Raw genomic sequence first — 10,136 nt, forward strand, 5'->3', positions numbered from 1 at the left:
CGGGTATCCAGCAACACTTGCCCTTGCTGGCCCTTGGTGGCATGGAAGGATTTATCATTATTTTAAATTCATAGCCAACATTAGAAGAAAAAAAACTCAGGAACAGGATCATGAAAATTTAGATTTCCGCTGGTCTTGGTGGCACATGCCTATAATCCCAGCAGCTCCGAAGGTTGAGGTAGGAGAATCGCAAGTTCAAAGCAACTCAGTGAGACCCTGTCTCTAAATAAAATACAAAACAGGGCTGGGGATGTGGCTCAGTGGCTGAGTGCCCCTGAGGTCAATCCCTAGTACACAAAATAAATAAATAAATGAATTCACATTTCCATTTTCTCTTGAAAATTTAGCATTTCTGGCAACCCAGAGTTCCAGGTCAGGCTGGTACTGGGAAGCCCCAGGAGAAGAAAGAAGGACCCACATCTCTTTCCCTGGGGGCATCCTCCACAGGAGGCCGAGTTAAAGTCCACACCCCGTCTCTGGGGGACTCCACCAGTGTAGGAGGGAACCAATATTTACCAGCGCCCAGCAGCAGCAGCCCCTGCGCATATATTAAATCATTTAATTCTGCAAAGAAGCTCTGGAGGAAGGTTCCCTTCCTATCCGCTGATTCGAAAGCAGGGCACACACAGTGTCGCGCTGGGGCGCACAGGCTTGGCCAAGGGCTGCTGACCAGGCCACCCGCGGGGGTCCCCGCAGCCCCGCACGCGGTCCACCCCGCCCCGCCCCTGCCAGCGCGTCCTGGAAGGGGCCTCCGGAGCTCTCTCCGCTGGCCAGAGCAGGTCCTTCGCCCCCGGGTCGATCCGCTGTGTCACCTGGACAGCCCAGAGCAACGGGGGCCTTCCGCCAGCCTGCTGAGGGCAGAGTCCGCTGGCGCGGCCCCGACGCTGGAGCATCCCTTTCTGGTGCGCCGCAGCCGGGATGCCCGGGACGGCCCAGCTGCCTGGGTGAGTCACTTACATCTGGAGCCCCGCGATGAGCCTCTCGCCCAAAGGGTAAGGGACGCCATCCCCGGTGTTCGAGGGCGCCCGGATCGCAGCGCGTCTGGTCGCCCTCCCCGCGCCAGACGCCTTCCCAGAGAAAAGCCCCCGGGAGAAAACAAACCGGCTAAAAGCCAGCACCGGCTGCTGCGAACGAGGGCCCCTGTGGGGACGTGGGGCAGGGAGCCCCTCCGCTCGGGGCGCTTTCTCTGTCCTCTGCGCCCTGAGAGCACAGGCTGCTCTGGAGAGCTGCGAAGCCGGAAAGCAAACCGTGGGCTGGAGGGCAGCCCTGCGAGTTGGGGGTCACTTGGAGCTGTCAAGCCTGTGCCACAGGAGAGGCCTCCCATCCGCTGGGACTGAGCTGGATTGCATGGAGACTTGATTTCAGGTCTTGCTGGCCTGGCTCCGGAGCCACGCACTGCGCTCTGTACCTGCAGGAAAACAACCAAGAGTCCCAGCGCAGGATGGGGTTTGCAGCCCTAGCTCTTCCTGGGCCTGTGGGACCCAGCTCCAGGGTGGGCTCTGTGTGTTTGCTGTGACAGACAGGCTCCTCTGGATGACTTGGAGCTTCCAAGCAGCTGCTCTTAGGCTGTGTCCTTTGGAGGGATAAGAAACAGAGGGTGGAGAGAGAGGCAAGAACCCCTGTTCTGATGGAGCAGTTTCCAGATCATGGGCTGGTCTCCTCCTTGAGCCTCTGTAAGGTGGGATTGGTAAATCGCAGTCACCTTGTGGGATGACCACGCAGGTTGGGTCCAGCCCAGTGTCTGGCACACAGTGACGCTGGTCATTTCCTTCAGGCCATGCAAGTGTGTAGGAGGTCAGAGTGTTTTAGTCCTGCTTCCCATCTTTCCTGGGCTGGCCCTGTCATTCAACTCTGGGCTGAATGGCATCCCCTGCTCCCTTGCTTCCCAGTGGGCTAGTAGCCTGCTGGAGAGAGTCCACAGGGCCCTTATGTGTGGGGTGGAACATTGGGCTTCCCATCTGGCCTGCTGTTCTCCCACAGAAGTCAGGCTCCTTCCAACAGGTGGATTCTACTAAGTCCTCTCTGTGAGTGAGTGGGTGAATGAATGAGTGAGCAGGCAAATGATAGGAGGAGGAGATGGTTACTTGGTTCTAAGTCTTGCCCTTAGTCCCAGCATCTACAAAATGACAGGCTTCATTGTGATCATGAGAGACTTCAGTGGAGAGAAAATCATTTTAGCCAGAGATGCTCGATGCCCTCCCTCTGTGTGTTTCATATTTCTTTGTCTAAATAAGAGACGCATGCAAATGACTAATACTTTGAGAGATCAAGAAATACAGCTGGGCATGGTGGCACTGGCCTGAAATCGCAGTGGCTGGGGAGGCTGAGGCAGGAGAATCTCAAGTTCAAAGCCAGCCTCAGCAACTTAGCAAATACAAGAACAGAAAATAAGTCAGAGTCCTGGCTGATTCCAGTGTGAGCCGTTTTGTTTAATGCATGTCTACAGAAGCCAGAGATTTTGCGACTCCAGGTCTTTCAGAGACCTCCTCCAGGCAGCAGGCACTAAGGGTAATGCACCTGGTACCAAAAGACAGTCCTCAGCAGAGCTCCATATTTTCTGAGGCAGCAGAAAATCTAGATCTGAGGAGGTGGGTGGCCAGTTGACTGGGTTAATCTTTTGTAAGTTAGCTTTGGGTCACAGAACAGGAAACTGCATAGTCCCTGAAAAATGCATCAGCATCCCTCACTTTCAGAGTTGAAATAGAAATATCCCAATGCTAGGGATTTCCAATCTCACTGTTGGTCAGACTCATTGGGAAGTTTTTAGGAAGGTACTTTGTTCAGCTTTGCCCCTGAGATTCTGATTTTACTGGTCAGGATGTGGCTCATGCCACCAGTAACTTCAAGGCTACTGGGGGATTCAGAGGTGCAGCCAGGGCTGAGAGCCTGTGCCCCATGCTGTTTCTTGTCAACTGTCCTCTGTGGTCACCTCTTGATATTTTGTGTGCTTCTATTTGAATGTTCTCACTCTTCAACTTTTTCATGCAGGTCTGTGATTACTCTGGCTTCAAGCTCTTGGGTCCCTGGTGTTACCTTATAGCCATTTGCAGAAAAGTTTGTGTCAGGGGAAGATGGCAGTTACCAGAAGCCTGCAGAGGGCTGGCCAGGGCTCCCTGGGCTCACCAGAGAGCAGTATGGGTTTAATCTGCAGTGCCCTCAAGAGCAACATAAAACCAGCCAGCTAGGTGGGAATGATTCAGTGATAGAGGGCACAGGGCTTGTGATGATCAGGAGGGCATGTCCCTTGCCCTAAGAAAAGCACAGTCACCCACCTCCAGCTGTGTCATGGGGTTGATCATAGATTGCAAAAATGCTCACCAAGTCTTCTGATCCTTGAGTGCAGGCCCCTTTGCAAGGTGACTTTGCAATTCCTTTCCATACAGTTAGGGTCCATTTCTCCAGCCCTTGAACCTGCAGTTGGCCATGGGACTTGCTTTAGCCAATGGGACATTAGCAGATGTCCACAAGCAGAGGTGTGCGAAGCCCATGAGTGTTGGTGCTTGCTCTCTCAATGCTCTGGACGCACATGGCCAAGAGATGTGAGCAAAATCCTCCTAGAACACCCAGTGCTCATGACTTTCAGGATCAGCTAAGTAGACTCCAAAAGGACTGCCCAGCTGACCCGCAGAACACGGGAAAATATGAAGTTCAGTTGATGAAGTATTGGGGCGAACAGCAATAACTAACCAGCCCCACCTTGCCAGATGTTATCCATCTTTTAAAGAGAAATCATAATTTCAAATTTTTGTGTAAGTTCCAGTTTTGAAAAAAATTGAATTAGTAGCCAACATCCTAAACACATTCTACAGGCCAAACAAAACATACCTTTAGACTGCACTTGGCCTGTGGGTTGTTGGTTTGCAAGTGGCTATGCTGAGGGACACGAGGTGTTTGTCCTAATGCCTGTTTGCAGTCACTCACTCACTCACCCTTCTTGCCAGAGTGGCCGGTGCCCTCCACCTGTGGCTGCTGTCTGTACGGGATGCGCACTGTACGGGCACTGCCCCAGCTTCTCCGGGTGGTCTTTCCATGTGGAAAGGTGGGATCGCTCATCCTCCTGGAGAGACTGCAGTGTGAGATGGAGTCCAAGGAAGGACAGTGCGAGGGTAGCACCTGAGCATGAGATCAGGTGTGGAGGGGGAGCCCGTGGAGGGCAGTGGACAAGGAATCCCATCTGTTTTTTCCAGAGAATGTTGTTCCTGGAGGGAAAGCCAGGGAGAGAACGTTGGAGAGAGGGGATTGTGGGGCCCCTAAAGGCCAAGCCAAGGATTTCCCACTTGGTTATCTGGGCAAAGGAGAGTAGCTCTACGGGAAGAGAAGTCACTGGCAGCTTTTGCACAGGGGGCCCTGGGAAACTGGGGCCTGCTCTGTTTATCCACGTGCAGGATGAGTTTATGGCAGGAGTGGAGTCAGGCAAGACGGGGGCAAGACTGTTTGTAGTGACAGACGGAGTGTTGGCATTGGGAGGAAAAACCCGAGTGGAAGAATGTAAGTTAAGACGTGTGGGGACTTCTCTTGACCTTGAGATAGGGCTAGTTTTGCTGATTTTCTTATCTATATCATCAAGACATGTTGGTGTGTTTTCAAAGCACTTCCATCAGCAGCTTCAGATTCCCGGCTCTGTCACCTGCCTGCCTGACGGAATCTGGGGCTCGCGGTGGTCACTCCTAGGGCAGGGGGACGGAAGAGGGTGTCTTCTGGGCGTTTGGAAGGAACGTCCTTGCTCTCCCCTGAGAACCTCTGGAATCATCTGTGCCTCCTTTCTGTGCTCTCCCCTCCCTTCTAAGGCTTACAAAGTTGGGTCAGGAGGGGAGGGAGGAAACACAACTGTTTAAAATCCAGTTTTCAATCTCGAGGAGAAGAGGAAACGTCACAGCTATGAGAAGAGGAGACAAGGGAGTCGGGGAGGTGCATCCCTCACGGTGCAGTGAGAACCGACCTCAGGAGGGAAGCTGCAGGAAAAGGCCAGTGTAGACCCTGCTTCCCACTGTCACTGGACCGTCAAGTCACATTTGAACTTTAAAAAGCGGATCTCAGGTCCCGCCTCCTGTGGGTTCTGACATGGCTGGTGTGGGGTGTTCTTGGCACCAGGGTCTTTGAAAGCTCCCCAGGGAGTGGACCCCTGCCGTGGAGACTGAGAACCCCTGTGTCCACCAGGGCCCTCTGTGGGCTGGTCCTGCCTGTATGAGGTGCCTCCAGGGGAGCATCTGTATTTGGTGGTTGCCATTTTCATGGTAGAGACTGACAGTGGTTCCCAAAGGGTATCATTTGGATCTAGAATGTTCCCCAAAGTGCCATATATTAAAGGCTCCATCCTCAGCCTGTGACTCTCTTGGGAGGTAGTGGAATGTCTAAGAGGTGGGGTCCAGTGGGGGATCTTAGGTCATTAAGGGTGTGCCTCTGAAGGGCATGTTGGGACCCTGGTCCCTTCCTGGCTTTCTCTTTCTACTTCCCAGCTGCCGTGAGGTGAGTGGGTAGCTCTGCCATGCACTGCCTGCCATACTGTGCTGCCTCACTACAGGTCTAAAGCAACAGGGTCAATCAAATGTGAACTGGATATGGAAACTGTGAGCCAAATAAACTTTTTCTCTTTATGAATGAGCAACCTCAGGTCTTACAGTGGCAGAAAGCCAACTCATACACCATATGAACTTGAAAAGTATAAAGTGTTGGAATGGGGTATCTAAGATAGGTCACATTTTTGGGTTGGATGAAAAGAATTTGTTTTCTGGGAAGACACAAATGGCTTTAGTACAAGTAACCATGCTTACTACAGTTCATCTGCTGAGAACAACATCTCCCAAGTGAAATGGGCAGGAGAAAGAAGTTGCACAGTAACGGGAAGGAGGGAAGTAGGCCCAGAAGGCAGAGTAGAGGAGATTGAAAGTGGAGACAGATGTCAGAAATGTGCCTCCTCTTGAGGCAGGGAAAGCCTCGGGAGCACTTCTGTGGGCTGTCCTGGAGCAGGCTTGGTGTTACAGAGCCTGAGCAGATCTTGACAACCAGGGGTGTCCGCATGGCCAGGGGCACTGGAGGGAAACCTGTGCTGGTCTCATTAAGGTCTGTGTCTGGGTGATGTCTCAGGGAGATAACCCCCTGGCCTGGCTCCCAGGGATGGGGGGAGTGGTTTTCCCATCCTCCCTCTGGAGGGCCTGTGAATGGTCTACCTCAAGCTTGTGAGTGTCAAAGGGCTCCTGTCTCAGGGTCCAGTCATAAGGATGTTAATAGCTTCATTTTTTAAATTTCTTTTCCTGGGTGTCAATCAAATCCAGGCTTTGTACACGCTGAGCATACACTCTACACCAAACCCTGCATCGTCTTCTCAAACCAGGAACAGCAGCAACTTTAAAAAGATATTGCTGTAAATACTTTTTTAAAAAGTCAGAATTCTTTGCTGCCCCAGTATGACCTTTCTGAGGTTTAATAGGACTTTATTTTTTTAAACATATATTTATTTTTTTCTTTTTCTTCTTTAGGCATAAAAGACAGTAGAATCTATTTTAACATTTATATAAGGTAAAGAATTTTCTTAAAGTTGATGTGCATGCACTGAAAAAGCTAGAAACAAATCAACTCTTATTGATACAAGATGTTTTTACCTAAAACAGAATTCTAAGAGTATACTGGGAAACTATTTATTGCTCAATATTAAAGATGCTTGATGGAAAAATAATTGATATTAATAGTTTTTCTATTAATATTTTATTAGATACGTTAAAGAAAAATGTATAATGTGTCAAAAACATATATAGTGCATCTGAGGTTTTGGTAATGTGCCCTGGTGAAGTGTCCTCCTGCCCTGGAATGCGTGAGACTCCAAAAGTGATCCATTCTTACAGCAGTGAATCCATCTCTAAGGATATGGTTCTGCATCAACTTTTAATTCAAGCATTTCTTTTCTGTTTGGATAATTTTTAACAGCTTTATAGAACTATGATTGACCATCTGCATACAGTTGGGAATCTTTTGACCCTATGAATACCTGATGCATTTTTAAGATTAACTTGCCTGACCAGTAAGAGACACCCATTCAAAACAGGCAGGAAGATGGCTTGTGTTTACAGTGGATAGCTCAGGCAGTCAATTAGCTTATCAGACTATTTTTCTTTCTGAAGTCTATGGAAAGGGCTAAATAGCTGGTCAGTGTGTGTATGTTCTTATCTCATCGATGCAGAATCAGAATGTGAATCATCACACAGAGAGGCAGCAGTCCTGGTCCTAAGGAAAGGCAAACAAAGTCTCTAGAAGCCCCTTTGGCTGGTCGGTGTTAGACACTGTTTAAAATCACATCACCCTTAGTGACAAGCAGGAGAACGTGCACGCACGTGTGTATGTGTTTGGGCGCGCGCGCATGCTTACCTGCACAAGTCTTCTTTCCCATACCATTTGGAAGCCTGTGGGATATCTATGTCTTCTTTCATCAAGAAGTAATGCACTTTTTTAATCCTACAAAAACACTCATAGGGCTCCAAGATATTTATGTGTGCACGTGTGATATTCTTGTGTGTGTGTGTGTATAATATACAAAAGAATGTTGAGCTGAGCACATTGGCACACGCCTGTAATCCCAGCACTTGGAGGCTGGGGTAGGAGGATTGCAAGTTCAAAGCCAGCCTCAGCAACTTAGCAAGCCCCTGTTTCAAGGCGGGGGGTGGGGGTGGAAGGAGGGGGGACTGGGGATGTTGCAAAGTGGTTAAGCTCCCTTTGTTCCATCGTACCCACCTCCATAAGAATATGTAATGCAACTATGTTTGAATAGAAAAAAAAATGAGTACTATCAGAATGATAAATTGCTTGTTAAGAAGAATACAACTCTGTGTCCTGACAGGGGGTAAAGTCCAGAATATATTAGCTGAAATGTGTCCACCATGAGTTACATGAAAGCCTTGTGACTGGTTTTCAGTTCCATGTATGTATAGAGATCTACCTTAAGTAGATTTGGAAGACATGGATAATTCACTTGTCAGATTTTGCCTCAAAAATCCCTTCAATCACCCACCAAGTGGCTTAAATATAATTTGGGGTTTTTATACTTGGGTTTGTGTGCATATACTCATATGTATATTTGGACAGACGGAACCTTTATTTATGTGTAAATATGCCACTTAAGCCATGTACATATTCTGTTCAGTGCTTTCTTATTATCCTTCCTCAAATGAGAACCTGTATTTGAGTTCTAGAAAATGCAGTGTGCACGTGGCCAGCTCTGCTGCAGGATCCTTGGTCCCAGGGGACCCACCAGGAAAGGCACCTATGGCTCTGCTGATGGTGGCAACCTCTAGGGAGCCGGGCTGGAGGTGGAGGGGCAGGGCTCCCCTCCATGCCTGATGCATTCCCACAAGGAAAAAGCAGTTTAGTTCCTGTGCTGATGTTTTCTTTCTTCCAGAACCTTCTCTTGGAGCTGCCTATATTTCTGATGCCCAGTACAACAGGAACGTTCCATTCCAAACTTCCCCTCAGGCTATCAGGTAATTTAATCATCTAGCTGTCCACTTGTCCACCTTAAGTTCTAGAGGTTGAGACAAACCTGGAGGCATTCTTTCTACAGAAACTTTTCAGAGGGGTCTAGGTACGGCACATAATTTGGGTAAAACCCAAGAGTGTTTTGTTCTGTGGTGCTGGGAGTCGACCCAGAGACGGGCCTGTGCTAGGCAAGCGCTCCACCATGGACTGCAGCCCAGCCCCTGAGCCTGGTGGTTTGGGTTAAGTTCTAAGAGCACAGTGTCCCACATGCAGGAAGCATCTGGTCAGTTAAGAGCAGATCGGGGGTAATGGACACCACCAGGGCCAGGAGATGGAGTGCCCAAGCTGAACGCACATGGCCACCTTTCTTCCTAGCCAGCGTTACCTGGACTGCAAAAGAGGGCTTCTCTTTTCCCTTCTGTCACATCCTAATGCTACCCACACATTCACTCCTTTCCTGGGAATCCAGCCTTTTCTATCTCCCCCTAAAGTTTTAACTAAGACCAAGCCCTTGGCTAGAGTAAGGAAAAACCCTCTCTTACATCAGCGCTTGGTGTCAGGGTCTCCAAAAGCAACAAATACCTCATGTGCCCAGACTGCCAAGCAGGAGTGGGGGACTGTCCCACCCTGCAGGGATCTGGTGTGTGGCAGCCACATCTGTCCTGAGTATACCGCATTGAGACAGGCTGTGCACATTTTCACATTGGACTCAGCCACGCCCACATGGCATTAGGTCACTGTAACTGAGGGTTCACCTTGTCAGTCTCTGGTTCAGAGTGTTCTCTTATTACTGTCACAACAACTCGGTAATGAAGGTGCTAAAGCTGGCTGTCCACCAAGTGTGCTTTGAGATATGATCATCGTCTTGATGTTTTCTGTTAGTGTTTTATAGTTTGAGCTAAAGTGATATCACCCCTGCTCCTGAGAACCTAAAGGGCATGTGACCCATCACGAGTCTTATTTATTTATTTGTTTATTTACCCGTTTATTTGGCAGTGCTGGGGCTGGAACCCAGGACCTGGTGCGTGCTTGGTACTGGTCTACCACTGAGCTGCTGTCCCAGCCCCGGCCCCTGTTCATCTTAGCACAGAAGTTTGAGTGTTATATAACTCCTGCTCAGTGGTTATGACCACCTTTACTGTTTTTCCTCTCCAGACTTTACCATTTTTATAATCACTGGGCCATGCGGATGGCCACGTACTTCTTCATCTGTGTCAACCTCTCTCTTGCCCTGTTTGAGGAACCGGTGCTGTTTCTGCTACCATTCTTGGTAAGCATTAGATAAAAGATGTTCAACCAGACCTTGTCACCAGTGAGTGGGGCCCCTTGCTTCTCCCTTGTTTTCCTCAAATGTCAACAAATAGGAATTTGACTTTATTTTTTTCTTGCTGGGGCTTCAGAGAATTCTGCTTGTTGGCTAATGTGCCAATCATAAGGGATTTTGAGGGCAATGGAACTTCAGAATAAGCTGCTGAATTTGTAAAATGAATCAATTTTTGAATCCCGTCAATATGATGTCTCAGGGTAAGCTACAACAAATATATGTTTATTCAGTGCAACGTGTTTGTTTCCTTCAAGAAAATGTTTCCTGATACATATAGGCCAGGAGCCAAAACCTGGAGACTTTCTCAGTTGAGAGAAGCCAGGAACTTTGTGTTTCATTGGAGAGTTTC

At 49.0% G+C, this 10,136-nt stretch overlaps 1 long non-coding RNA gene across 2 annotated transcripts; it reads left to right on the forward strand.

Moving 5' to 3' along the window:
* Positions 1-328: 328 nt before the first annotated feature.
* Positions 329-9,780, forward strand: LOC144372316 (uncharacterized). 2 transcript variants are annotated; one of them, XR_013432329.1, is made up of 3 exons: positions 329-992; positions 8,387-8,468; positions 9,619-9,780. It is a non-coding gene; the product is annotated as an uncharacterized LOC144372316 (long non-coding RNA). The 2 variants fall into 2 exon arrangements; XR_013432328.1 differs by having other exon boundaries at positions 336-944.
* The last annotated feature ends 356 nt before the right edge of the window (positions 9,781-10,136 follow it).

The sequence above is a fragment of the Ictidomys tridecemlineatus genome, assembly GCF_052094955.1.
Source record: "Ictidomys tridecemlineatus isolate mIctTri1 chromosome 12 unlocalized genomic scaffold, mIctTri1.hap1 SUPER_12_unloc_4, whole genome shotgun sequence".
NCBI lineage: Eukaryota > Metazoa > Chordata > Mammalia > Rodentia > Sciuridae > Ictidomys > Ictidomys tridecemlineatus.